Genomic DNA, 22,834 nt, shown 5'->3' with positions numbered 1-22,834 from the left:
ATATATATATATATATATATATATATATATATATGAAGAAGAAAAGAAAAACAATAGGACAGGAACAGTAGGCACGTTTGTGCACTTATGCACTAGTTGCTCTAGTATTATTGCAATTAAGCTGGCCTGTGACCATAATGAAGATTAATTTGACAGAAGATCAGTATCAGTTTTATTGGTGTTCATGGGTGGGCTATTCAGTGTATTTTTGGCAAAGGGTGAAATCATGCCAGGCTTTCATAATTACTATTTGCAGATATGTGTTGCAATAAAGTCCACTTAAAAGAGTGACTAAGAGACTTTTTGGGAAAAAAAAAATTGGCAAGCACCCTGAGACTAAGGCTGGATCAGAAAAGGCCCTTTTGCAGGGAAATAACACAGTTGGGCAACTGGAAATATTTTTCAGCACCATCTTAGGCTAAAACCACTCTTGGATCAATCTAGGAAGGCTTATATCCAGGGTGGGCAGTGGTGGGTTTCAAATTTTTTTACTACCGGTTCTGTGGGTGTGGCTTGGTGGGTGTGGCAGGGGAAGGATACTTTGAAATCTCCATTCCCTCCCCAATCCAGGGGGAGGTTATTGCAAAATCTCCATTTCCTCCCAATCAGCTGGGACTCGGGAGGCAGAGAAGAGATGGGGGCGGGGCCAGTCAGAATTTTTACTACCAGTTTTCTTCAAACTACTCAAAATTTCTGCTACTGGTTCTCCAGAACTGATCAGAACCTCTGAAACCCACCTCTGAGGGTGTGCAACTGGGACAGAGGCTGTACATGGCTCTTGAGTTCTGGAGGCTGTTTTCTAGAACAGGGGTCTCCAACCTTGGTCCCTTTAAGACTTGTGAACTTCAACTTCCAGCGTCAGCTGGCTGAGGAACTCTGGGTGTTGAAGTCCACAAGTCTTAAAGAGACCAAGGTTGGAGACCCTGTTCTAGAAAGTAGCCATTAAAACCTGCCCAAACTAAAACAAACAATCTTGGTTTACTTCTAAAACTAACTGAAATTAGGTATACAGGTAATCCTTGACTTGCATTCACAATTTCTCTTGCTAAGCGAGACCCAAAATTTCTCTTGCTAAGCGAGACGTTTGTTAAGTGAATTTTGCCCCATTTTATGACTTTTCGTGCCCCAGTTGTTAAGTGAATCACTGCAAGTGTTAGATTAGTATCACGGTTGAATCTGTCTTCCCCACATTGGCTTTGCTTGTCAGAAGGTTGCAAGAAAATGATCACATGACCTCATCACACGACAATGGACATCAATACAAGTCAGCTTCCAAGTATCTAAATTTTGATCACATGACCATGGACCATGCTGCAATGGTCGTAAGTGTGAAAAATGGTTGTAAGTCACTCTTTTCAATGCCGCTTTAACTTTGAATGGTCACTAAGTGAACTGTTGTAAGATGAGGACTACCTGTACTTTAAAGAAGGGGTCTCCAACCTTGTCAACTTGAAGACTTGTAGACTTCAACTCCCAGAGTTCCTCAGCCAGCTGAGGAATTCTGGGAGTTGAAGTCCACAAGTCTTCAAGTTGACAAGGTTGGAGACTCCTGCTTTAAAGGATTTTGCTCCATTCCTACACAGGTAAACCTCGACTTACAACCATAACTGAGGCCCAAACCTATTTTGTCAAGTGAGTTTTGCCCCATTTTATGACTTTTCTTGTCATGTTTGCCAACCGAATCACTGCCATCATTAAATTAGTAACGTGGAATACCGCAACCGTCATAAATGTGAGTCAGCTGTCATGCATCTCCTTCCACATTCAAAATGAAAAGGCGGTAACAACTTTTGAAATTGTTTAGAAGGTGCAGCCAAAACTTTGGTACATTTCACCCAGTTTGAGGTCTGAACATCCTGTTGAGTTACGTCACCTTTGGGTGATGTAAATAAGAGTTTACAATTTACATAATGGCTGGATTCCAATAACTTGTTTAAACTGGTTGCTGAATTGACCTACTTTCTGATTTTCCACATAGAATCAGAAGCTAGTCAGATTGATCAGCCTAGCTGACTAGGTTAAAGCAAACTAAGCCACTGGATTTGTAACTTTTTTTTTTGTTTACATTTATATCCCGCCCTTCTCTGAAGACTCAGGGCAGCTTACAGTGTGTAAGGCAATAGTCTCATTCTATTTGTATATTTACAAAGTCAACTTATTGCCCCCCCAACAATCTGGGTCCTCATTTTACCTACCTTATAAAGGATGGAAGGCTGAGTCAACCTTGGACCTGGTGGGCTTGAACCTGCAGTAATTGCAGGCAGCTGTGTTTAATAACAGGCTTCTAACAGCCTGAGCCATACCACGACCTGATTAAGGCTAAAAACTAGCCAGGCTTAGCATGTTAAGCAAACTAAGTCATTAGGTTTGTAACTGATCTGGTTAAGCACATTATTGGAGCCCAGTCAATGGGTTAGCAGGAAGTATGAACCGAGCCTGTAATTTGTCAGGGATGAGCAATTAGTGGTTACCAGATGTTCATCCAGCTGTTGTCTTTAGTTTTAACCCAGTGGTCAAAAGAGGTAATTGATGAGACCTGCTGCCAGATATACTTTGCAAAGACACATTTTGTCTTTTTAAACAGAAATTGTTCCACCACCACCACCCCCCATTCCAAAAGCAACTGTTCTTACCATTAAAGAAAAGTTCCTAAAATGGAAATGAGAAAAGATTATGTAAAGCCAAACCAAACATTTAATTCAGTGATATCTATACTCGGAGGCCCTCTGTCTATGAAAAGATTATTGCTGAAATGGATCATTTTCCCATCTTGCTTCATGGAAAATATCAACCGGTAGATTTTTTTCAATTGAAAATTATAATTTTGGGCAATCATCTCCCAATGTGGAGTCCTTGGTGCTCTCTGAGCTCGGATGTTTTCTTGCAGAACTTTCATTGCCCAAATAGGCAACATCGTCAGTGTTAGATGGGAGAGGGGTTTGTGGAGAGGAGGAGGAGGAGGAGGAGAAAGAAGAAGAAGAGGAGGAGGACTGTGTGATCCTTGATTCACAGAGATATTCTCTGAGCTTTGTTGTCTTCTTGAAGATGTTTCATTACCCAACTAGGTAACCTCATCAGTGCTCAAAGGAAGTGGGATTTGCTCTCTGTTTACATATAAGACAACTGAAATATTTGCAAGAAAACCGAGTTTAGAGAGCACCAAGGAGTTTACGGTTCAACCCTGAGCTACAGATATTCTCTTCTACTGAGTTATCTATCAGGTCGATGGAGCAGCAGAAGTCTACAGGGATAGCCTTCGTTCCATGCAACTTCTCCTTTTCTTTATTGCATTATCACTGCTATTCTTATTCATGAATTTCATTCCTCATCTTTCTCCCTTCTTTTCCATCCAGTGTCTTTTTAGATGCTTGGCTTCAGCCTAAGGAATCCCTTCCAGTCATTCCTTAAGTGTTCTCCCTCTCCCCATTTAGTTGGCTGACAAAAGAAATCTTTTCTTAGAGTCTGATAAACTGATAAACTGCTTGCCGCTGAGAGGCATGTCTCACAAGCCAAACATGAAACAGACAGGATGGCTTCTGGCCCAGTGTCTAGCATGAAAAGGCATTGTCTACTGGGGCAAATGGAAAAAGATTAAAGAGATTATTTGTAGCTCGGGGTTGAAATGAAGGGTCCTGGGTGCTCCCTGAACTTGGTTGTTTTCTGGGAGATATTTCAAACTAAATAACAGACTAGGTCAGCAGTCACCAGTTTTGGTGGTCCGCAGAAAAATTATTTGCATTTTTTATCTGGCACTAAATCAGGGGTCCTCAAACTGCAGCCCCTGGGACAGATATGTGCAATGAACGTTTGTGTTGCTGCAGAATCTCCCCTTTGGGGGTCTTTTTGTGTGGGTCGGAGGGGGACAGAAATTCTGACTTGGGATCTCTTTCGGCCTACTTATGCAGGGCTTTGGGCGAAGGCTGGAGGGAAATGCCGCTGGTGGCAAAGAGCCAGAGGGCCTTGTTCCAGTGGGACTACATCACGGCCTGGAACTGGCTGACCATCTCAGCCCACTGAGCCTGCAGGTGCTGGGACCTAGCCTTGTACTCCCACAGGTCTTCCCTCTGCTTGGAAAGCCTGTGCTCCTAGTCCTCAGTGAGGTGCTTCTACTGAGCCTCCTCCTCAATCAGATCCAATTTGAACTGAGCCAGCTGTTTTCCCAACTCTTTCTCATGGTGGCTGCTTAGCTCCAACAACTGCTTCCTGTTGGGGCCCTAAAGGAGGGGAAGGCGAGGAGTAGCTGGCAGGGGAGGGGTGAGTAGAGGCTGGCGAGGTGCCCCTCGACGTGAGTACCATTGAGTTGGCCACGCCCACCCAGTCACATGACCAGCTAGTCACGCCTGCCCAGCTGGTCATTAGGTAGATCATATTAATAGTCCACGGGATTTAAAATTATGAATTTAGTGGTCCCTGAAGTCCGAAAGGTTGGTGAACCCTGGACTAGGTAACATTGACTAGCACTGATGATGTTACCTAGTTTGGGTAATGAAACATCCTCAAGAAAACAACCAAGCTCATGTTGGAAGAAATATCCATCTGGGTTCTGTTCCAAGTGGGGACAAAGACACTGGAAACATGGAGGCTGCTTGGAAAGATGGTTTAATGGTGGTCAGGATCACATGGCTTGAGTTCCTGAACAGAAAAGGGAAGGGAAGCTGTGTGCGCCCTGCCTTTATGCTTTCTCTGAGCTTTGAACTTTCTGGGGCACAGGAAGAGTATCCTGATTGGTTATCAGACTCCCAGGGGATGGGGGTCTTAGCTAGCCTTGCTGGCTGATGTAATCTTCCCAGGTGCCATGTGGTGAGTTTCTGCTGCTAGATGGGTCCTATTGTGTTGCAGATGATGGTCCATTGACAAAGGTGGGGAGAATGAGTTTCTTCCTCTGACCAATTGACAAAGTTGGGGGGAGTCAGGAAGCTGCTTTGTCTTTAAAACATGTTTCTCCATTTCTCATCCAGGGAAATATAATATTCTGCCTTTTAAATATTTTCTAAAATATTTCATTCTTCTAGGAGGGGTGTGTGTGCTAACTTCCTACATTCAGAGAGCACCAAGGACCTCTCAAAGTTGTTTTCTTCTCACTCCTTGGTTAAAAAATTAAAAATATAACACATGAACATGGGTAAAACTGAGAACAATGAAACTAAGAGTAAACTAGCTAAAACAGGCTGCAGATTGTAGCAAGGATCTTGAATGACAGTTGTGAAACTATATAAAAAAATTGACAATCCCACTGGAACATGAAGGCAGCACAAATCAGTAAAGTTGCAAAACCAAAAAACCAAAATAGGCAGCCAGATTGAGAATAAGGAAGTTTAGCCAAATGGTCAAAGTTACTGTAATGAATATTTGTAATATTTTATAATATTTGTACTGATGAAATTACAATAGTGTTTTCATTAATAAATCAGTAGTTATTGATAAATATAAAATATTTATATTTAATTTGTTGATTTTTCTTCTTTCCTTTCTTGGCTCGCATTTTTAGCTGGTTTGAGGTTGTCTCATTGGTGTGTTTTTTAAAGTTTAAAATGTCAGGGTTCCAAGTAACACCCTCCCCCCTCAATGAAATAAAAAGTAAACCAAACCAAATAAACCAAATAAAGCTATATAAAAGGACCATAATACAATTTACGCAATCTACAGTCAAACTATGAACAAGATAAGCCCATCCGTTATATAAAGATGGAAAGATACAGGTAGAAGCAGCATGCGGTTCTAAGCACCATGAAAAGAGATCTGTAAACAGTTATTAGAATTTAAATTGCCTTGGGTGTGGAATTTGTTACGATAAACCACTACCCTTGACAAGTAAATAGACACTCCCTCTTAAGTTCCTTGTTGTTCTATCAAATATTAAGGGGAATCCCCAGCGGTAGTTTTCCCCACCAACAGGTAACACTTACACAGGTAGGGGAACTAAACTGTGGAAATTCTAAAATTGCTTTTTATAATTTGTTCAGTTTTACATGTAAGGCTAGAAGAGTTGTGGGTGCTCCATCGCTGGAGGTTTTCAAAAAAAGATTAGACAACCATTTGTCTGAGATGGTAGACTTTTGCCTTGGCAGGTGATCAGACTAGATTACAGGGGTTTCCAACCTTGGCAACTTTAAACCTGGTGGATTTCAACTCCCAGGCTTAAAAGTCCCTAAGTCCTAGGATCACCAATAAGCCATATAACAAGTATAGATTCAAACAGAAAATCTAATATATAATTGGGTCTAGTAGGACTTTCTCGGTGGCTTCCCACCCATTAGAAAAACTCTGATCTGAAATGAGCATTCTCTCTGCGTAGCAGTGCTAACAATATTCCAATATTTGAGGGACTGCCACAAAGAAGAAGGGATCAACCTTTATTATTATTATTATTATTATTATTTATTAAATTTTTATACCGCCCTTCTCCCGAAGGACTCAGGGCGGTTTACAGCCATGATAAAAATAACAATAGGATACACATAAAACCATAATTTAAAAAACTTATTATACAAATGGCCGAATTAAAACATTTAGAATAAAACCCCAAATTTTAAAATGTTAAAACACTAAAACTAATTAAAATCCTATTAAAATGCTATGCCAGTCCTGTGCGAACAAACAAATAGGTCTTCAGCTCTCAGCGGAAAGTCCGAAGGTCCGGCAATTGCCGAAGTCCAGGGGGAAGTTCGTTCCAAAGGGTGGGAGCCCCCACAGATTCCTATTCTCCAAAATAGGTTATCCACAGATAACCTATTCTCCAAAGCACCTTGGCAGGTGATCAGACTAGAACAGGGGTCTCCAACCTTGGCAACTTTAAGCCTGGTAGACTCAACTCCTAGAATTCCACCAGGCTTAAAGTTGCCAAGGTTGGAGACCTCTGGACTAGAAGACCTTCAAGGTCCTTTCTAGCCCTTTGAGTCTATGATTCTAAAACAGGTAAGCATGCTTTGGGTCCCTAAGCTCAACTTTAGACTCTTCCTGTATAATGCTTTCTCACTTCCTCATATATTCTCAAGAGCTGTGATGTCAGTGGGAAAGCCTTGCCCGAAGGCAAGGTCACGGATGAATGCAGAAGAGAAAGAAGAGGATGCATCGATGTTTAAAGTCCCAAAATGTTGCAACGACTGGGTTAAGCAATTGCTGGATTAGAGCTGGATTGCACTAAAGAAATGCCCAGAGAGTCTATCTGGACAAATATATAACCTTATTATAGAATGTTCCATGATGGTTTAATTAATAAATTATTTTGTTAAATTCTTTAACTTATTAATGCATCGATACAAAAATTTATAAAATTATCTATTTTGCTTCCCCCCCCCTTCTGTGTGAACTGTCCTTCTGTTCAGTTCAGTTTTCTACTTTTGTAGAAAGCTTTCTTGCCCGTTTCTCTGTGCATAGATACTTTGTGGAAAACACATATTTTGTACACACACCCACACACCCACACCCACAGTTGCACACACACAATTCCTCAATATATTGATCATCAATTGTGTTGTAAATGTTGTACCTTGATGAGGATTGCATCACAACATTTGGAGGAATGTTGAAAGATGGCCAGCTTTCATAAATCAGCTTACGCACTGATCTGAGCATGCAAAATTTACTTGGCTACTATTAAAAAGTGAGCGTGCCCAATAAAAGGTAGAGATGCCTGCGTCAGTCTTTTCCATTCTTCCCTTCCAATTTTTCCAGGTGAACAGCTGAAAATAACACGATTTCTAACTCTGGCACAACGTATGGCTTTCTGAAGCTTTTAGGAATCACAAAACACTTTCAAAGCATCGTTGGTACCACCCAATCAGTTTGGGGCGGTTCTGTAGTCTTGAGAAGTCTTACAATGAGAAGACCAAATTGGTCTGGTCTGGTCTGAGACTTTGCCAAAGCACATGCCAAAATCTATTACAAATGTCTTTCTTCTCCAGGATGTTATCTGAAAGTAGGATCTACCCTTTTGGTTCTTGCCGATAAAAATAAATCTCATTTCAAATCTCTATTGGATCCTGCTAGATTGGTTAAATGTAAAGAATAATATTCAGGGCAGGGTTGGGAATTAATCAAACTAGACCTTCCTGGTTGAAACCAAGCATGTTTCCATTGGACAATAGTGGCTTTGCTGCAGGAGTATGCAGCAATGTTCGTTATTCCTGAAAACTGAGGATAACTTATGGCTGAAGGGTCCTTATTTCTCCATTGATCCGTATTAGGTTGATCTGCAAAAAGCAAGATCTCAACACTTTCCTTCTAATGTTCAGAGGAAAATCCTATAACGTCTCTCAAGTACCACTGAGGTGCCATCTATTCCTACCTTGATGGTCCAGTTGTTTTAGAATCTCACCCTACTTTTCTGCCTCCTTGTCAGTTTTTAGAGCAAGGGTGTCCAACCATGGCAACTTTAAGGCTTGTGGACTTCAGCTCCCAGAATGGAGTTGCTTGGGGGATATTCTAGGACCTGAAGTCCCCAAGTCCTAAAGTTGCCAAAGCTGGACACCCCGACCTTAAAGAATAGCTTTAGAACATCAGACTGAGTTCCAGAAATATTTATTTTGCAATGCACCTTCTAACACCTTCAATTATTCCTTCCTCTTCTCACCCAGTAACTCAACAAATGCTTTGTAGAAAGCGTGAATGGATCCACATAGGCAGAATGCCAAAGCGCCCAAGCTCTGTTTAAAACAGGCAAAGAGGTAAGGCTATAAGTTAAAGGTAGGCAAAAAAAAAAAAACCAAACCGGTACCAAGTTTTTGTCTTCCTTATTCGTGAGGAACATACGAATGGAGGGTTGCTGGTCAGCCTCCAGGATCCATGCCCTCTCAGATACGAAGGAGAGAAGCACTAACTCTCATTGAATTGGTAAGCAAACCTTTTGGCATCCCTGCCCACCCCCCTCATAAGGGTACAGCTTAATGCCATGCCAAATGCGACAAGGATGAGATTCCTAATATTAAGTGGATTGAGTTGAATCAAGTCATAAAGCACCGATAATGGGGTGATGTATGATTCATAACTTGTGCATTTGAAGACAGAGGAATCTCTCTCTCTCTCTCTCTCTTTCTCTCTCTCATTCAGTAAAGGAATAGTGATAATAGCAGTTACAAAAACAATTGTGCAATCAGCCTATTCATGCAAAGCCAGTTTCAGGCATTCACATGCTCCCAAAGCAAGTGCCTTCAGGTGCTTAAATTGTTCTGGACTAGAAGACAAACAAGCATCTCCCGTCTTAATGAGAAGATATCAGTTCCCGTTGCTAAAACTGCTTCCTCTTTTTTTTGGTGGGGAGGGGGGAAGATAACCCACCAATGAAAGAAGTAATAGAGAAATTCAGCTCCCAGCATAGCACCTTTCCTGTGCCAAGAAGATCCCAGTTCTTTTTCCTGCTTGTATCTACCTTGTTTCCTGCTTGTATCTACCTCGTTCATTGCGTTACTTGATGGTCATCTCAACCATCGCTGGGGCAGAAGCGTGGACCAAATAGAATTCTACTTTGGCAAAGAGAAATGCATATGAGGAAACATAACCCACCCAGCACATTCTCTCCCCAATGGATTTCTTCCAAAGATTGCAACTTAACTAAAGCCAGAAAAAGCTTTTGATTTCAGCAAAATGACTTACTTGCAAAGTATCTCTGGATAGTTGTCCCTTGAAGCTTCTCGTTCCCTTCCAAGCTAAGCAGGTGATCTTCCACCTGCAGATACCAAGTGCTACTGTGGGGAAAAATGACTTCGGTTCCAGGGGGATGGGAAAAAAAAAAAACTAGAAAGAAGGAAATCTGCCTTTCTGGGTTGATGGGAAAGACATCAGCAAAATTAGCTGGTCATCAAAAACAAGCTGCTATTTCCTCCATCCTAGTAAGAGAGAAAGTTCCGAACAGAATCAGCTAGCAGATGCAACCAGCTCCTTTTAAAAAGAAAAGCCATACAAGCCCCTCCTTATTCCCTTGGCTAGGGAGGGGCTAAGTCCTTTCAAAAAGATAACTTAGTCCTTACAGTAGTAAGAATGGGTTGCTTCATTCAGCTGCACTTTCTCCTTTGTGTTTCAACATGTTTTGGGACAAATGCAGAGTGCCTGAGTTTCTTCATATAACCTACCTGTCTTCACTTGTTGGCTGCCTAATTATATTAGGGCTGTTGTTGTAAGAGTTTGGAAATCCGGTCAAAAAGGAAGCCGCAGGTTTTTTTTTCTGTTGTAAGAGAGCTGCTCGATTGGCATGTAATTGTGTGGTGCGGTGGTTAAAGAGCTGAACAAAGGAACGGGGAGACTTACTCTAGTCTAGCCTCCCCGTGGGAACTAGGGCCCAAACTATACCTCACAAGGTTGTAGACAAAAACAGGAGAAGGAAGTGCGACCTATGCAACTTTGAATTCCTTTGAAAACCACCAGACTTGAAATTTTGGGCTTAGACAACTTAGAACTACGCCACCTTCAGTCTGACCTAAGCCTAGCACATAAAATCATCTATTACAATGTCCTACCTGTCAATGCCTACTTCAACTTCAACGGCAATAATACACGAGCACACAATAGATACAAACTCAAGGTAAACCAAAAACCTTTTCCAAAAACACCACACTACTAACCAGAGCATATAAAACATTTGCTAGACCAATTCTAGAATACAGCTCACCTGTTTGGAACCCTCACCACATCTCTGACATCAATACAATTGAACGTGTCCAGAAATATTTTACAAGAAGAGTTCTCCATTCCTCTGAAAACAACAAAATACCTTATCTCACCAGACTTGAAATCCTAGGCTTAGAAAACTTGGAACTCCGTCGCCTTCGACAAGACCTAAGTTTAACTCACAGAATCATCTATTGTAATGTCCTTCCTGTCAAAGACTACTTCAGCTTTAATTGCAATAATACAAGGGCAACCAATAGATTTAAACTTAACGTTAACCGCTTTAATCTAGATTGCAGAAAATATGACTTCTGCAACAGAATCATCAGTGCTTGGAATACTTTACCTGACTCTGTGGTCTCTTCCCATAATCCTAAAAGCTTTAACCAAAAACTTTCTACTATTTACCTCACCCCATTCCTAAGAGGCGTGCATAAGCGCACAAACGTGCCTACCGTTCCTGTCCTATTGTTTTTCTTTTCTTCTTCCTATATATGTTTATATGTTTATATACTATATAATCTTTTTGTATGATGTTGTGACAAAATAAATAAATAAAATAAAATAAATAAACCGCTCCAAACGCAATTGCAGAAAATCTGACTTCAGCAACAGAGTGGTTAATGCCTGGAATGCCCTACCTGACTCTGTGGTTTCATCCCCAAACCCCCAAAACCTGAACCTTAGACTGTCTACTATTGACCTCACCTCATTTCCAAGAGGTCTGTAAGGGGCGTGCATAAGAGCACCAGCGTGCCTACCGTCCCTGTCCTACTGTCCCCATTTATTCGTACCCATTTCCTGTGTTCATATCCATGTTTATACTTATTTCTGTTATCTTGTACATGTTTGACAAAACAAACAAACAAACAAACAAACAAACAAACAAACAAACAAACAAACAGAAGAAGGAAGCGCAACCTATGCAACTTTGAATTCCTGAACAAAAAGCAAAATATAAATCTCGCAGAGAATGTCTGGGAGTAAAAAAATATGCTTAGCTGCTTCGTAACGCCATGTGTTTTGTGCATCCTGGCAATTGGATCAATTCAGCAAAACATGATTCAGTTAAACATAGATTAATTAATCTGTTGCATGAATCCAGCCAGATAATAGTGATACTTTACAAGCAGGAACTCAGAAGCCCTCCGCATTCTTGAATATATAAAAGAAGACTGGATGTATCATATCCTACCCTTCCTAATGGGTATTTTCAGGGAAGGTAAATGATATATCCATGTCATGACATCAACACGCGGATAATGTAAAATGTGTTGTTTTGCATTTAGAATATATTCAAAATCCGATGATGCATCAGATGCTGGCATACATCTCTTATTTATTTTTATTTATTTATTTATTTGTCACAACAGTATATATAAGCAAAAGCATGAAATAATTATACGATATATAAGCATATCAGTGGTGAAATGTAAAATTTGTTACTACCGGTTCTGTGTGCATGGCGTGGCCGGGGGGTAACGTGACTGGATGGGCGTGGCCAACTTTTTTTTTTTACTTTTAAAAGCATTTTTTCTACAACCTCTTTTGCTGAAGGGTTGTAAAAATGCTTTTAAAAGGTTCCTCTGACAATTGCAGCTGAGCCGTCCGATCATCAGAGGCTTTTTTTTTAACTTTTCAAAGCATTTTTTCGGCCGAAGAAAAAATGCTTTTAAAAGTAAAAAAAAAAAGTCTGATCATCGTGCGACTCAGCTGGGCATGGCGGGGGGGGAGGGCAGGGATTTTTGCTACCGGTTCTCCGAATCACCCTCTGCCATCGCTACTGGATCAGGCGATCCAGTCCAAACCGGGAGCATTTCACCCCTGAAGCATATATATATAAGCATAAGTGTGTAATAACTATATTAATTGGATATAACGAAAGGAAACAATAGGACAGGAATGGTAGGCATGCTTGTGCTCTTATGCACACCCCTCACAGACCTCTTAGGAATGGGGTGAGGTCAATAGTAGACGGTTTTTGGTTAAAGCTTTTGGGATTTTGGGAAGAGACCACAGAGTCATACTTTTCAACCTTATCCCAGAATTCCTGTAGAGGGAGAAAGAACAGAGAGGAACAGTATAAAGGGTTGTAAAAGATGAATCTCTATATAAGCCCACTGGCTTAAAAGCCCCTAAGTCCTAATATCACCAATAAAACATATAACAAGTATAGATTCAGACAGAAAATCTAATATCTAAGGGGCGTGCATAAGTGCACAAAAGTGCCTAGCGTTCCTGTCCTATTGTTTTTCTTTCATTATATGTGTTTATATATAATGTTGTGACAAAATAAATAAATAAAATATATAATCGGGTCTAGTAGGACTTTCTCGGTGTCTACCCAACCATTAGAAAAACTCTGATCTGAAATGAGCATTCTCTTTGCATAGCAGTGCTACCAATATTCCAATATTTGAGGGTCTGCCACAAAGAAGAGGGGGTCAACCTATTCTCCAAAGCACCTTGAAAGCAGGACAAGAAACACTGGATGGAAACTAATCAAGGAGAGAAGCAACCTAGAACTAAGGAGAAATTTCCTGACAGTGAGAACAATTGATCAGTGGAACAACTTGCCTCCAGAAGTTGTGGATGCTCCAACATTGGAAGTTTTTAAGAAGAGATTGGGCAACCATTTGTCTGAAATGGTAGAAGGTTTCCTGTTTGTGCAGGGGGTTGGACCAGAAGACATCCAAGGTCCTTTCTGACTTTGTTATTCTGTCATATTGCCGGACCATCACGAGGCCTTTACAAATCTGAGACATGAACTGTATATCGCTCAATTTGTGCTATATATAATTCTAGAGGAAAGCTGAGTTGTTCTGCAGCACTTCCTCAACAGCTAAAGCAGTGGTTCTCAACCTTTATAGTGCTGCGACCACTTTAATACAATTCCCCATGATATGGCGACCCCAACCGTAAAATTATTTTTTTTAGGCAGCAATCTAAGCGCGCCTCAGCAGCCGCAGAAAAGGAAAAAAAGCGGCAAACTGTTTTTTTTTAATTTATCGCGCCTTAAGCCATATTGGCTAGCGATCTGAACTGCTTGCGATTGCCTTGAGGATGGAGGCATTAAAGCGGAGACTCCTCCCCTATTAAGTTTATCGCGCCTGAAGCCAGATTAGGCTAGCGATTGGGAGTGATTGCGGCTGGCTTGAGAGGGAGACATCAGAGCAAAGATTTCTCTCTTTTTTATTTCATCGCGCCTGAAGCCGAATTCGCGATTCTTCGACTCGCAAGAATACTTCCCATATTTCCGATGGTCTTAGGCGACCCCTGGCAAATCGTCATTCAACCCCCAATGGGGTCGCAACCCACAGGTTGAGAACCGCTGAGCTAAAGGGTGGGGCGGCTTCTCATTGGTGGAAACTGTTATTTCATCTCCCCCCTCTTCCTCTCCCTTTTCAAAACATCTGGCATCATGGCATCTTGGTTTCTTTCTTTATCAAATAATGTCTGCCTTGTTTCCCCGTGTTCTAGCATGACAAGGGAAAAAATCAGAAGGGGATCCGGTTGCACCCCAGTTTTGGCACTGCCCCCCCTGGGCAGTAGAGCAGAAGTCCTCTCCAGGAAGTGGACAAAGCCAGAAGCTTTGCAAGTGAGGTCTTTGGTCCCTCTGTAGAGGAAGAGGTTGGACTTTCAGGTTCCTCCTCCACTTACCTCCTGGCACAGATGATGATAATATTTAGTTTGGAAATGAAAGAATAGAATAGAATAGAATAGAATAGAATAGAATAGAATAGAATAGAATAGAATAGAATAGAATAGAATAATGGAATGAATAGAATAGAATAGAATAGAATAGAATAGAATAGAATAGAATAGAATAGAATAGAATAATGGAATGAAGAAGAGAAGAGAAAAGAAGAGAATAATGGAATGAAGAATAGACTAGAATAGAATAGAACAGAACAGAATAGAATAATGGAATGAATAGAATAGAATAGAATAGAAAACAGAACAGAACAGAACAGAATAGAATAGAATAGAATAGAATAGAATAGAATAGAATAGAATAGAATAGAATAGAATAGAATAGAATAGAATAGAATAGAATAGAACAGAATAGAATAGAATAATGGAATGAAGAATAGACTAGACTAGACTAGACTAGAATAGAATAGAATAGAACAGAACAGAACAGAACAGAACAGAACAGAACAGAACAGAACAGAATAGAATAGAATAATGGAATGAAGAATAGAATAGAATAGAATAGAATAGAATAGAATAGAATAGAATAGAACAGAACAGAACAGAACAGAATAATGGAATGAAGAATAGAATAGAATAGAATAGAATAGAATAGAATAGAATAGAATAGAACAGAACAGAACAGAACAGAACAGAACAGAACAGAATAGAATAATGGAATGAAGACTAGACTAGACTAGACTAGACTAGACTAGACTAGACTAGACTAGAATAGAATAGAATAATGGAATGAAGAATAGAATAGAATAGAATAGAATAGAATAGAATAAAATAGAATAGAATAATGGAATGAAGAATAGCATAGCATAGCATAGCATAGCATAGCATAGCATAGCATAGCATAGCATAGAATAGAATAGAATAGAATAGAATAGAATAGAATAGAATAGAGTAGAATAGAATAATGGGAATAGCATAGCATAGCATAGCATGGAATAATGGGAATAGAATGGAATAGAATAATGGAAATAGAATAGAATACAAATAGAATAGAATAGAATAGAATAGAATAGAATAGAATAGAATAGAATAGAATAGAATAGAATAGAATAGAATAGAATATCAAGAATCATAAGGTACAATACTTAATGATAGTCATAGGGAACAAATAAGCAATCAAATCATATTAGGAAACAGTCAATATGAATCTTAAGGATACCAGCAGCAAGGTTACAGTCACACAGTCATAAGTGGAAGGAGATGGGTGATGGGAACGATGAGAAGATTAATAGTAGTGCAGACTTAGTAAATAGTTTGATAGTGTTGAGGGAATTATTTATTTAGTAGAGCAATGGTGTTCGGGAAGGAACTGTTCTTGTGTCTAGTTGTTCTGGTATGCAGTTGTTCTATAGCGTCGTTTTGAGGGTAGGAGTTGAAACAGTTGATGTCCAGGATGTGAGGGATCTGTAAATATTTTCACAGCCCTCTTTTTGACTGGTGCAGCATAGAGGTCTTCAATGCCTGTAAGAAAACAACCAAGCTCAGAGAACACCAAAGATCCTCCCCCTCCTCCAGGGATGGGATTCAATTTTTATACTACCGGTTCTTTGGGCGTGGTTTGGTGGGTGTCGCATGGCTTGGTGGGCGTGGCAGGGGAAGGATACTGTAAAATCTCCATTTCTTCCCAATCAGCTGGGACTCGGGAGGCAGAGAATAGAATAATGGAATGAAGAAGAGAATAGAATAGAAGAGAATAATGGAATGAAGAATAGAATAGAATAGAATAGAATAGAACAGAATAGAACAGAACAGAACAGAACAGAACAGAATAGAATAATGGAATGAAGACTAGACTAGACTAGATTAGATTAGACTAGACTAGACTAGACTAGACTAGAATAGAATAGAATAGAATAGAATAATGGAATGAAGAATAGAATAGAATAGAATAGAATAGAATAGAATAGAATAATGGAATGAAGAATAGAATAGCATAGCATAGCATAGCATAGCATAGCATAGCATAGCATAGCATAGCATAGCATAGAATAGAATAGAATAGAATAGAATAATGGAATGAAGAATAGAATAGAATAGAATAGAATAATGGAAAGAAGAATAGCATAGCATAGCATAGCATAGCATAGCATAGCATAGAATAGAATAGAATAGAATAATGGAATGAAGAATAGAATAGAATAGAATAGAATAGAATAGAATAGAATAGAATAGAATAATGGAATGAAGAATAGAATAGAATAGAATAGAATAGAATAGAATAGAATAGAATAGAATAGAATAGAAAGAATAGAATTCTTTATTGGCCAAGTGTAATTGGACACACAAGGAATTTGTCTTTGGTGCATACACTCTCAGTGTATATAAAAAAAAAGATACATTCAAGAATCATAAGGTACAATACTTAATGATAGTCATAGGGAACAAATAAGCAATCAAATCATATTAGGAAACAGTCAATATGAATCTTAAGGATACCAGCAGCAAGGTTACAGTCACACAGTCATAAGTGGAAGGAGATGGGTGATGGGAACGATGAGAAGATTAATAGTAGTGCAGACTTAGTAAATAGTTTGATAGTGTTGAGGGAATTATTTATTTAGTAGAGCGATGGTGTTCGGGAAGGAACTGTTCTTGTGTCTAGTTGTTCTGGTATGCAGTTGTTCTATAGCGTCGTTTTGAGGGTAGGAGTTGAAACAGTTGATGTCCAGGGTGTGAGGGATCTGTAAATATTTTCACAGCCCTCTTTTTGACTGGTGCAGCATAGAGGTCTTCAATGCCTGTAAGAAAACAACCAAGCTCAGAGAACACCAAAGATCCTCCCCCTCCTCCAGGGATGGGATTCAATTTTTATACTACCGGTTCTTTGGGCGTGGTTTGGTGGGTGTCGCATGGCTTGGTGGGCGTGGCAGGGGAAGGATACTGTAAAATCTCCATTTCTTCCCAATCAGCTGGGACTCGGGAGGCAGAGAATAGATGGGGGTCGTGCCAGTCAGAATTTTTACTACCGGTTCTCCGAACTACTCAAAATTTCTGCTACCGGTTCTCCAGAATTGGTCAGAACCTGCTGAAACCCACCTCTGCCATCCTCCGCCTCCCCCTCCTTCATTTGGCAAGCTAATGTGACTTGTCAACATTTATGGATTATTCCCTGAGATAACTGTTTTCTTACGCTTATTAGCACTGATCCAAGAATAATTTTATAAACCTGCCTGAAATCTCATACTATTGACTCATCTCATAAAATGTCAATTGCACACTTCAGAGAGTTGTTCACTTCTGAAATTATTTACTTGTTTATTTATTCCATCACTTATGCTTTATTGCTTGAATAGATTCCAAGCAACCTCCAATAAACCCTCCAAAGAAAATAACCATCAAAGCCAAAAGCCAAAACAGAATAATAATAAAAAAATCACTTAAAATATAACTTTATCATTTAAAAATTAACTACATCAGCCCTTGAAACATAGGCAAAAGGCAGATGTGGGAAAAGGCAGATTTTTGCAGTTTTCCCAAAAAATGAAACAAAACAACAGAACACGGTAAGAAGTTTGATATGGGCGGCTAGATCTCAAGGGGGAAACTATTTTACAATACACAATAGAAATCAAATCAATAGATTCAAACAGGAATGGCTCCCTTACATAAGACATATTCTACAGCAAGGCGAGCTAAGATTGTGAATTTTGAAGAAAAGAGGGAAGTTGGTTAAGAACAAATGACTCAAATAAATGTAAGCAATAAAGTTTAAGCCAAGTAGAAACATCTAAGTAGTTGCAACTTGGGAGAAAAATAATGCAAGGAAGGAGAAGAGTGTGGTACTATGTATTTTTTTCCTTGTGCTGTAATCTTCCTTGTTCCTTGCTTCTCTTTTTTGATCTTTCATATTGGTTCAACGTTTAAACAATAATGAAGTTAAAATTAACCCATTTCACACAACTGAAACAGCTGCAGAAAAGATCTACTGCCCGGATCTTGAGGAGGCAGGGACCCGGCATTTCCCAGTCCTGGTTTAATTGCAAAAGATGGGCAGACTCTATTTGGAGAAGAGAGTCCAGAAGGAAATCTGGGTCAAAGCCATGTAAGACTTCCTAAATAACAGCTAGCACTTTGAATTCTGCTGGGAAATATATAGCCAGCTAATGCAGTGCACAGAATGCATTGTAAAATTGCGGAAACAGTTATATCTTCTTACCCATTACCAAGCCAGCAGTTGCATTTGACACTAAGGGAAGTTTTTTTGAATGATTATGAAAGGCAGCTTCAAGAATATATTGCAATAGCCTAACCACCCTGCCCCAATGGAGAATTGGATTGAAAAAATGATGGAACTGGCAGAGATGACGAAGGTGACTCCATGAATTAGGGACAAGAATGTAAACAGTTTTACAGTTATTTGGAAACCGTTTTTGGACTTTTTGCATGAAAGAGAGAGAGAGAGAAAAGAAACTTTGGGTTTTGACAATTAAGCGGGTTACTGTTATAGAAATGGCTGGTGGATCTTGACCAGTGGCATAGCTAAAAAGTTGACATTATAATTTTGCTATGTATTTGCTACACCAAATTTCTTTCTTACTATTTCTTCTTCCCCCTTCCCTCCTCTATTCACTCTATCCCCTTTTCTTTTCAATTTGTCCATTATCTTTATTTCTATTTTATATTTTAAAAATATTTAAATACACACATGCACACATACATTGCAATAGACCAGCGTGAAAACTATGAGAACACCACTTACTGTTCCCAAAACACTTTTTCAAATAACTTTAGATGTTAACATTATCACCTGAACCCTTGTGAAATGTGATAGTCTATTTTTTTTATTTATTTATTTTGTCACACAGTATATATAAGTATAAGCATGAAATAACTATACGATATATAAGCATATATATAAGCATAAGCATGAAATAACTATATGAATTGGATATAACGAAAGGAAACAATAGGACAGGAATGGTAGGCATGCTTGTGCTCTTATGCACGCCCCTTACAGACCTCTTAGGAAAGGGGTGAGGTCAATAGTAGACAGTTTTTGGTTGAAGCTTTGGGGATTTTGGGGAGAGACCACAGAGTCAGGTAGTGTATTCCAAGCATTAACAACTCTGTTACTGAAGTCATATTTTCTGCAACCAAGATTGGAGCGGTTAACATTAAGTTTAAATCTATTGTTTGCTCTAGTATTGTTGCGATTGAAGCTGAAGTAGTCTTCGACAGGAAGGACATTGTAATAGATGATTCTATGAGTTAAACTCAGGTCATGTCGAAGGCGGCGGAGTTCTAAATTTTCTAATCCCAGGATTTCAAGTCTGGTGGCATAAGGTATTTTGTTGTATTCAGAGGAGTGGAGAACTCTTCTTGTAAAATATTTCTGGACATATTCAATTGTATTGATGTCAGAAATGTGGTATGGGTTCCAACAGTCGAGCTGTATTCAAGAATTGGTCTAGCAAATGTTTTATATGCTCTGGTTAGTAGTGTAGTGTTTTTGGAGAAGAAGCTACGTAAGATTAGGTTTACAACTCTTAAAAAGTCTCATGAGATTTGGATCATCATCCACAAATTATTTAATCCTATGGATGCCAACGGAGCCCTCATTACTGCTTGGAGCCCACTGGTACCATTTTGCTGGATATATCTGATTATTAACCCCCAAGCAGGTAGGGTTTGGGGGGAAACTCCAAGGGAAGCTAAATCTCACCTGGGCTCCAGGACACATCTGCAAAACAAGCTTTGTGTCAGCCTTGAAGCCGACTGAGACCATTTTGAGGCTCAGTTGGCATCATAGTGCGTTTCCCCCTCGACCACAAGTGGTTTTGTGGCTGCCCGATCTACCAGCCTGATCTGGGAGCCTACCACCGGCTTTAACAAGCTGCTGTGGAAGACCGGATGCATTTACCTTAGCAAGCAGGGTGTGTGTGTGTCTAAGCTGTTCCGTGTCAGTGTTGATTACTTTCATTTTTGTTTTCTGTGGGTATGTTACTTGGAACCCTGGCATTTTGTGCGTGTGAAGATGGTATGCAGGTAATATGGAGGTTCACAGTCAGTCTCTTGGTTTACCAGTGCTGCGTTCTGAGCTGACTCTAATATGGGAATGCTAACAACTCTCAAGTGTATCTTACAAGGAAAAGTATAGCTGTACAGATGTGCAGCGAATTTAAATGAAGTAAATAATAAATAAATAATAAGAGTAAAACTGTAGGACTCACGGGAAAAGAAACAGCCTTTGTAATAACAAGGAAAGACATAGAAATGCACTAGGTGTGATTCTTGATACAAGAACTGGAATGCTATGAATAGAATCTCTTTTTCCTCCTCTAGAATTGTTAAAGGATGATACGGTATACTTATCACATTCTAAAAATCAAGTTTTCTCACTCACCCTAAGACCTTCCTCAGAGGAAATGCCCTATTAATAGTTTTCCTTTTCCTTAACGTTCATTTTACTGTTTTTAACACTAAAGAATTTTCTTCAACCCTGCCTTGGCGAAACTGATTTACTGTCATGACTGAATCATGGTGACATGAGTCAACATTGAGTTGAAGGCACGGACACCTTAATACGCAAAGGATACCAATTTGGATAGTACTGTTGTAGACTCCAGGGATCAATGGCTCAGTGGTTATGGATGCTGAGCTTGTTAGCTGGAAAAAGGGTTTGAGACCTGAGAACTGCACAACAGGGTGAGTTCCCGTTCCTTGCCTCAGCTTCTGCCCACCTAGAACTTAGAATAGCTTTATGGTCACTTTGAATGTATACTAATCGACATAAATTAAAATGAAATTTCGTTGCATACAGCTCTCAAGGGGTCACCAGCTCCAATATACACTATGTGATATATATATAAAACTATGCATATACTTGCATATATTATATGACCCAGAGGAGCAACAGAGTCTAGTTCGGATGTATACATGTACATGGTGAGAAAAACGAATCTTGTGAGTTTACCAAGCGGATGGCATAGGGGATAAAGCTGTTAGAGAATCTGGTAGCCCTGCTAGAAATACTTTGAAACCAATGGGAGCAACAGAAACAGACCATGAGTGGGTGTGTGGGATCTCTAACAATGCGTTGAGCTCTTAGCACAGAGCGCTTATGAGCAGTATCCTGAATAATGGGAATCGAGCTTCCTATAATCTTCTCGGCTGTCCCTACCACTCTCTGTGTGGACTTTCTATCTGAGGCACTGTTGCCACCAAACCAAGCAATGATGCAGTTTGTTTAAATGCTCTCAATCATGCCTTTGTACAAAGTGGACAGGACAGAAGGAGAAAGATGTGCTCTCCTCATCTGACACAGGAAATGCAGATGCTGGTTTGCACATTTCACTACGGAGAGACCAGTTCAGATTGTTAGTTATCTGCACCACCAGATACTTAATACTGTTGACCACCTCTACAGCTGCATCCTTGATCCTGAGTGGAGTATGAACATCCTGGCTTTTTCTGAAACCTACAATAATCTCCTAAAATCTAGCAATTTAAAAGCATGCAAATGTGAATAGATTAATAGATACCACTTTGGTGGCAAGGTAGCAGCGTTCTGTGGCCACAGGACCAACAGAAGTATCTTCAGACAATACTGGCTCCCTTGGCCAGGAAATGAAGATGAGTACCAGGCCCTAGAGTCAGACACGACTGGACAGGGAAACCTTTATTTAGACCACAATTAGGAAGAATATGGGAACAACCAAAGGCATCACAACCAATGAATAATTGCTCTTGAACAGTTGACATTTCAAGGATTGTTGTGTGAGTTGCACCTTGAGGACATCATGTGAGGAGAGGAAGTCAAGTGCCGGGAATTCCCTAGCAAGAGCAGCACTGGAAAGAAATCTCCAACATCCAGACCATTCATCATACAGATGCACAAGAGTACTTTTGAACTACAATTTCAATTCTAAATTAAGGAAGGCATGGGCTGGTCACTTCTAAAATGTTGCACTTTGCAGATTATCCAGTGGACAAGCCAACCCACCCAATTAAAAAAGGAAAAGAAACATGGTTGCAGAAGTCCAAGTTCCTTGATCTCTTGCAGTTAAAACAGACTGAGGGGCAAACAAAGACCAGATGGACCAAGATGGAGGACCAGATGGACCAAGAAACTGGCAGAACTAATTGAACTAAGAACTAAGGAGAAATTTCCTGACAGTGAGAGCAATCTATCAGTGGAATGGCTTGTCTTCAGATGTTGTGGGTGCTCCATCACTGGAGACTTTTAAGAAGAGACTGGACATCCATTTGTCTGGAATGGTATAGGGTAACCTGCTTGAGCAAAGGGTTGAACTAGAAGACCTCCAACATCCTTTCCAACTCCAATGATGATGATGAAGTAATTGGATCCCAAGAATTGTCACCATGGAACGTATCATTTCAGGCCCACTTCTTGACTGTCTGTCAATGCCTCTTACAATGCTTACACACACAATGTCTGCAGGCAGAATAAGCGGGAAAACACCACATCCAGGACACAACAGCTTAAGCCTTCTTTGGGCAGACTCAGCTGTGCAAGAAGATTAAGATACAATTGGTGTCACACAGACATGTGCTTGAG

General features: G+C 39.9%; 2 protein-coding genes across 8 annotated transcripts in view; one reads left to right on the top strand and one right to left on the bottom strand.

Annotated features, from left to right (window-relative positions):
• The window catches only part of CYSLTR1 (cysteinyl leukotriene receptor 1), a 249,610-nt gene that overhangs the window by 30,165 nt on the left and 196,611 nt on the right, over window positions 1-22,834 (bottom strand). For 2 of the 7 annotated variants that reach the window (XM_058196963.1, XM_058196962.1), the window contains exon 1: window positions 9,592-9,965. The exons of 3 other annotated variants lie outside the window; for them this stretch is intronic. The gene's annotated coding sequence lies outside the window, so the exon portion shown is untranslated. Of the gene's footprint in view, window positions 1-9,591; window positions 9,973-22,834 lie in introns of those variants that run through there. 2 more of the 7 variants (XM_058196967.1, XM_058196965.1) reach the window with 2 other exon arrangements.
• LPAR4 (lysophosphatidic acid receptor 4) overlaps window positions 1-22,834 on the top strand; it is a 251,517-nt gene that overhangs the window by 75,405 nt on the left and 153,278 nt on the right. The gene's annotated exons all lie outside the window — the stretch shown is intronic.

Source organism: Ahaetulla prasina, chromosome 11 (assembly GCF_028640845.1).
Source record: "Ahaetulla prasina isolate Xishuangbanna chromosome 11, ASM2864084v1, whole genome shotgun sequence".
Classification (NCBI taxonomy): domain Eukaryota; kingdom Metazoa; phylum Chordata; class Lepidosauria; order Squamata; family Colubridae; genus Ahaetulla; species Ahaetulla prasina.
The sequence above is the reverse complement of the archived record's forward strand: the minus strand, read 5'-3'. Positions and strand labels throughout refer to the sequence as shown.